Raw genomic sequence first — 7,082 nt, 5'->3', positions numbered from 1 at the left:
CGTAATGCTATACGATTGCAAATTGTATGCTTTAGCATCTATTTAAACGTACAAAAAATATATTTTGTGTTTTTGAAAGTTACGTATAAATACTATGTATTAACAGTGAGACAGGATGGCTTTTTAGTAGTATATCTGACATTTGTATGTGATTCACTGAGATTTCATGGGATAGTATAAGATTTAATAAAGTGTTATGTCTATATGTCTCGTAGTGTAGCAAACAGGAAGTGTATATAGCCACAGGCTCACATTTTCATAATTGTTCATTGTTCGGGGGAGCTGTACATTAGCATATAAATGTCTTCTGTTTACGTCAATTTAAAATATTTCTTCTTGAAAAGCAAATTAACATTAGATATTAATAAGAATGGAATGGAAAAAAAGGCCTCAGAGGTTTGAGAAAGGCAATTGATCCGAGTATCCTGTCGTGTATGGATCCTGTTTTTTCTGTTTTTGTCTTTCTTTTTTGCACATTGGCAATTATTTTTTATAGATTTCAAGATAAATATTTTTCTGTTTTCGCTCATTGTGCCTAAAACCGTACCTATTTAAAGGTCCATTGTTGCAGGTGTCTTTGGTGATTAAATGTGTTATTCATTTTGTTCACAGCTTCAGTTTTACTACTTGTGATAGTTCAGTAAGACGTGAAATGGCTTTATTTTTGACTAGATAATTGTGAACCGCAGACTAAAGAGAAAGTAATTTACTATTGTATTACCGTAGCATTTAGCTTTTGAATTTCTCCAAATGAGATAAAAAATGTTAAAAATTGAAGAAAGTTCAAATAATATGGTGTGTGCTGTAGAGCAATGGGCCATGCGCTTTTCTAAGTACTATAAAATATTTCTTCCTTTATATTCTTGCTGTCATAAACACAAACATTTTGATTAGTATTTTCATGTAAACAAAAAATGAATTACACATGTTTACGAGACAAAATGCTCATCTTTATTTTCAAAGCCACGGGGCAAAAGCAACAATGTACAAATAGCAATTTAAGACTTGAATGTTTTAATAACTCCATTACAAGATAACTGCACTGTTGGTTTCATTACCAGGTAATGAGAGAAAATACTACAGTTGTGGCAAATACCAGATTTACAAACAGAACATTAATAAGAAAAAAATTAAACCTGTAAACGTACCTGTTTTACATGGTGACTATTTCTTATGAATTCAAATGGTTTGAATTATACACAAGCATACGATTATCCACCCATAACCTCAACGTGACTGGGAAGATAAAAGCAAGAATGTACTTAAACATACTAATGAGATCGTACGAATTCATACAAATAAGCCATCTTGTAAAGTAAGACGTATTACCATCACGTGATCGATTTGAGTTGAAATTGAGTATTTTAAACAAATTAAAAATACATTAAATTAAATAAATGTAACGATTGTAAAATGAGATTTGTATAGGGTATAGCAAGCAGACTTCATTACTAGTACATTAGTGCTTTTAATGCAGATTTTTCACCCTGCTGCACAACACCAGTTTAAACACTAAGACCACAAAAACTATTTCCTGTAAACAGTATCACAAATCATTTCACAGTTTGGTCAAACCTTACAAAACTAAATGCAAATCCACAAGACAATGTTCAAGTCTTACAACAGGACAACATCAGGCAGATTAGTCACAAGCTACTAGTAAACAACATCAACAACATTTGCCGAGTTTTTACATTAGCATGGACTATTTTGATGGAATGATGAGCACTTTCGTGTAGACCAAGTAACAGTTCCTTTGTCACAATTCCTTTTGTTACATTTCTCACATTGTGCCCAAATCCTTAGGATTGACGGCTCCAATGCTATTTTGCAACTTTTAATATCTGAATTGTTTGGTCACGTACGCCTACTTTTAACATTCAATCTTGTTCAAGGACTTAGCATGAACGCATACGAATGTAGCTCAGCAAGTTTGTAAAAACTGTATCTGAAGCATTGTTCGCTCTTCAGAGTACAAAGAAATAAAGGTAGGCTTTTAGAAAAAAAAATTGCTACTCGTGGAATTGGAAATTGGGTTTTTTAAATAAATACTTCTAGGTGGTGTAACAAATAAAATTTTTTGTTAATTCCTTGCACAAAAGACATCAAACAGAAACAACAGACATCTTTATTATTAAAGTTGCTGATGCTTACAAGTCTTAAAGGACAAGTTCGGTATTTTACACTTAAAGCCCTGTTTTCAGATTGTTTATGATGAAATAGAACGATTTTGACTGAAATTTCGACATATGCGGCTGCCCCGAGAATTTTCGCGTGTTTGTGTTTCACCTCCCACCTTTACAATGGGTTTAATGGTGCACTGGAACAATCCTTCCTAAAATGCATTAAACTTTCGTTTACAAAGACGTGAAACTCACCGAGTGGTCAGGGGTGTTCACTGATATGCTCACACAAAAATCGCTGCAAAATACGCAAAATACCATAAACAATCTGAAAACAGGGCTTTAAGTGTAAAATACCGAACTTGTCCTTTAATCATTGCAGACCTTTAAAAGATGATCAGTCTATTAAAAGAACTGCCTTTAAAGTAATAGCTCACTGAAAAATGAAAATTATGCCATGATTTACTAACCCTCAAGCCATCCTTGATGCACAGTTCTCAAAAGGATTCATACCCAAACCATTTTTTTAATTATATAGAATTTTTATTTGACAAATTGGCATGGAACTGGCTGAAATGACACAAGAATGTGGGCATAGACTGTAAGACACAATAATAAAAATAATAGTAGCTATTTTTTCTGTTATTTACATTTTGAAAAAATGTCCCATGTCAGAAATTATTCATATCTTTCTCAATAATCAGTGGGGAAGCCTTTACTTTTCATGACAGCTGTTAAATGGTTTTATAATTGTTGACACATTTATAAAAGTTTTTTTTTTTTGCACACTTCCAATGGGATATTTTGGGTTGAGGTTGGAAGGCTTCCTTGCCATCACTTTTGTCTTCAAATTTCACCATATGTCTGGACTTTGGCTTGGCCACTCCAAAACGTTAATATTGTTCTTCTGCCAACCATTTCTTGAGCAATTTTGCTGGGTGCTATCTTGTTGAAAGGTCGTTTTTTTGCACACTGTCTGCTGTTTTGCTCCAGAATCTTAATGTAATGTCTTCTTTTTTCATGATGCCATTTACTTTTGCAAGGTTGTCTTGCCCATTGGCTGAAAAAAACCCAAAGCATTATGTTCCCACCATCATGCTTGACCGTGGGAATGGTGTTCTTGGGTTTGATTCCCCTTTTTTCTCCAAACGAAAGCCAGATCCTTCTGTCCAAACAACTCAATTTAGTCTTGTCAGATCATACAATCGATCACAAAAGGCTTCTTCCTTGTCCAGGTGAGCTTTTGCAAAGGCTAGACAAGCTTTTCTATGTGCTTGTCTTGAAGAGGCGGAGTCCTCCTTGGTCGGTGTGCATGGATGGCAGTCTTGTGTGTCTGCTGGAGTCTCTGCCTTGAAAAGTTGTTCCCAGCATTACTTAAATTATTCAGGATGGCTTTGCTTGTGATCCTTGGATTCTTTTTAGCTTCCTGCTCTACCTGTCTTGCCAGTGCAGAGGTCACTTTACAGTGTGAAACTCTTAGAAGTTTTTAATAACTCTTTGGCCAATGATCCTTGAAAACAAAGTACTTGCTAATTTGGAATACCTTGGTAGCCTTTGAGCATCCATGCACAACGGAAGGTCCTCAATAAACTCCTTGGTTTTACCCATGACTTGCAATGGGTCAGAAACTGACTAGCAAAGGGGTGTATCGACTGTTCTGAAAAAAGTAAAAAGTTAACAGGAGCATAAAAAAATAGTGCACAAGATTTTGCAATAAGATCTGGGGAAGTAATAATTTTGGACATGCAACATTTTGTCAACATAAAAATATAAATAAATAAAATCAGGGCTTTGAACCAGATTGTTTTCCCAATTGGTTCGTTCCAAACAGAAACAGTATTTTAACGTTTTTGGTTTTCGGTTGACGTTCCTGAACTGGTTAGAACAAAAAATAAAGTTCTCGAAGCGGTTAATAATGTTCCATCTCAGCTGTGGGACATACAAAAAAGTAGGCTGATCATTAGGACATTAAACTTAAATTATTAATCTACATAATTTTCTCTATCTTGTCATCAAACATTAAAAAAAGGCTACATTATGTAAACGACATAACTGTAATTCTGACATGCCTACATTTGTTTCAACATTATACATGATTTAAGACGAGGACAATTTTTGCCATGTCGTTTATTTTTCAAACAACTTAAACAAATGTTTTTATTAGAAAAATAATACTGTGTTATTTCGAAATCACTTTGTTTGTATGTGTCCTGTCAAGAACAGAAAGATTGTTCGCTTGCTTTATGAAATGCGTCGCTCCATGTAGGCACTTTTGAGTGCACTTAAACACGTGCACACAGACAGATGGAGGACGAATTCCAAACGGCGCATTGGGAAGAAGATAAACAGTCGCTCCACATAAAGTAAAAATTACGTTGTTTTTCAGTGCTTTATTTTCCAAATGTATGAGACACAGTAGCGCAACTCTCTCTCTCAAGTTTATACATCAAGGGTTCTTATCTTTGAAGGGCATAGGGAGAATCACGTTTGATTGGAGTTGGACCAGACACATACAACCGCAAGTGCGACACTTTAGTGCCTTTTTGTGGTTAATTTTTAAAAAATAACTCAAGTGTTAATATTGCTTCTCATTTCAATGATGATCGGAAGTGAACTTCACCGAGTCATATTGCACAGAAATCTTGTCAAAGAGTGAAAAAATAACGGTATTAACCGGTTACCATTATATTAAATTAATGATTCTGTTCCGGAACATATATTTTTTGAAAGTTTCAGGTTTTGTTTCTGTTCCTTGCAAAACATCAAAAGTTTCTATTTTTCGTTTTTGTTCCGTGAACCGGTTCAAAGCCTTGAATAAAATGTAAATAAAAAGAAAAAAATAGCTAATTTTTTTCATTAATATCATCACTAACACAATGTCGTATGCACTCTAAAAATGGCTGGGCCATTTTTGACCCATAATGGGCAAATATTGGACAGAACACATGCTGGGCTAAAAATGACACAATGTTGGGTTGTTTTTTTGCAACCATGGGGTATAATAACCCAGCATTGGGTCAATTTTAACCCAGCGGTGTGCTCTGTCCAATATTTACCCATTATGGGTCAAAAATAACCCAGACATTTTTAGAGTGCAGTCTTTGCCCATTCACCAAATTCACCAAAATAAAAAATTGGCCTGGGTATGAATAATTTTGAGCACAACGGTATAAAATTATATTATCAAATTTTATTTTTCAAACAAACACAATCTGAGTTATATTAGAAAATGTCCTGTTCAGGTAACGACCAATGTGTGTTCACGAGAGAATGTGTTTCCAGTGTATGACGTAGGATGCATTGATCATTACCGGAAGCTAGTTATTTTAGTTTGTGATGTTTTTAATATTGATATTTATTTGCACCGATTGCCCTCAGAAGGCCTTTATTAACTTTTTGGCACTCAATTCAAAAGCATCATTTGCTTTCATTATAAAGCTTGGAGCATTTTATAATATAACTCTTATTGTTTGCATCTGAAAAAATATAATCATCAAGAATGACTTGATAAATCATTTCATTTTTGGGTGAACTATCCCTTAAAGGGTGAGTATGGTGACTCACTCAAAATAAGTTTAAATTTTAGTACCTAATGTACTAAGCATCACAGTAAAACACAGTGGTTAGTCTTCAAAATGAGTCATCTGAGTTGCATATAAAGCCAAAACAATGGTGTAAGAAACTAGAAGATAATCCTCTCTTTTCATTCAAGTGCAGCTGCAGTGTTTGCTATAGTTAAAGGAAGGCTGATTTGATATTAGACGATACAAATACTCATTACGCAGGGGCTCCGTGTTCTTTTTCGATCATTAGAGATGGTAGACTTTCATTTCGCCAATATTTTTGGTTATTCATATGGTAATTTATATTAAATGATTTTGTCATGGGGAATCTGTATTAAGTGCCAATATGGAAATATAAAATGTCCTACTCCGAGACCAGAAGAGCATAATAATGTTTTGATAATAAAATTGTGATATAATCCATGGGCTGTTCTGCAAACATAACTTGAAGGGAAGAGATGCCTGGAGGGGTCGAAACTAACTTAATGGAGAAATCAAAGCATCCGAATCAAAGCAAGAACAAGATGTTACAAATATTTCATGCACCGTTTGATATCATTGGGGGTTTTGTTTGGCATGATTTACTGTTTAATTGGTCATTAGGAAACTTTTTGTGGGCTGGTGAGCCACTGATAAACTGTTTGACATAACAGCGTGTAGTAGGTCTTGTGCTGGCAGAAAAGCTGCAATTCAAAACTTTTTGCAACTCAAATATATAAAGGTTTTAATATTTAGATATGCTATTGAGTGCCGCAAGGGATGGCGTATTTTTGTAGGCCAACCCCAAAAAGTAGCGGGACACTGGCTAACAAACGTTTAGGACAGTGGGCTTTTTAGCGAGGGAACCAGTGTCTCGCTAACTTAAAATATGTCATATAGCGCTCTATGGTGCTAATCGTGTAGTGTTGGTGTATAAATAAATTGCTGTGTCACATTGCTTCATCTAAGTTCTTAATAACTTAAATCTCAAAAAACTGAAAATTGTCTAAAAGCAATTTAGACCTTCTGCAGTTTATCTCTGTTTTCTAGTATTTTAAAATCAATAAAAGCTGTTAAGGTCCTAAAGGCCCAAGGTGAACCCAACAAGTTAAAAAAGATTGACATAATGGATTTCTGAGATGGAGCTGTCAGTCCCTGACATGCACATTCAATGTTCCCCGGAAGAAAACCTCAAGGACATGTCACACAGTACAGGGCACACGGAGACATTGCATGGAAATAAATACTGTAACAGTATTATCGTTTCATGTCATTTTGAGCAATGTTCATAATTAAGCAGTTTTGAAGCACCATTGACTTCTATTGTGGGAATAAAAATGCTTAGGAAGTCAATGGTGCTTCAGACATTGATCAAAATATCTTCCTTTGTGTTCAGCAGAACAAAACAAGCATACAG

This window comes from Misgurnus anguillicaudatus, chromosome 22, assembly GCF_027580225.2.
Source record: "Misgurnus anguillicaudatus chromosome 22, ASM2758022v2, whole genome shotgun sequence".
Lineage (NCBI taxonomy): Eukaryota > Metazoa > Chordata > Actinopteri > Cypriniformes > Cobitidae > Misgurnus > Misgurnus anguillicaudatus.
The sequence above is the reverse complement of the archived record's forward strand: the minus strand, read 5'-3'. Positions refer to the sequence as shown.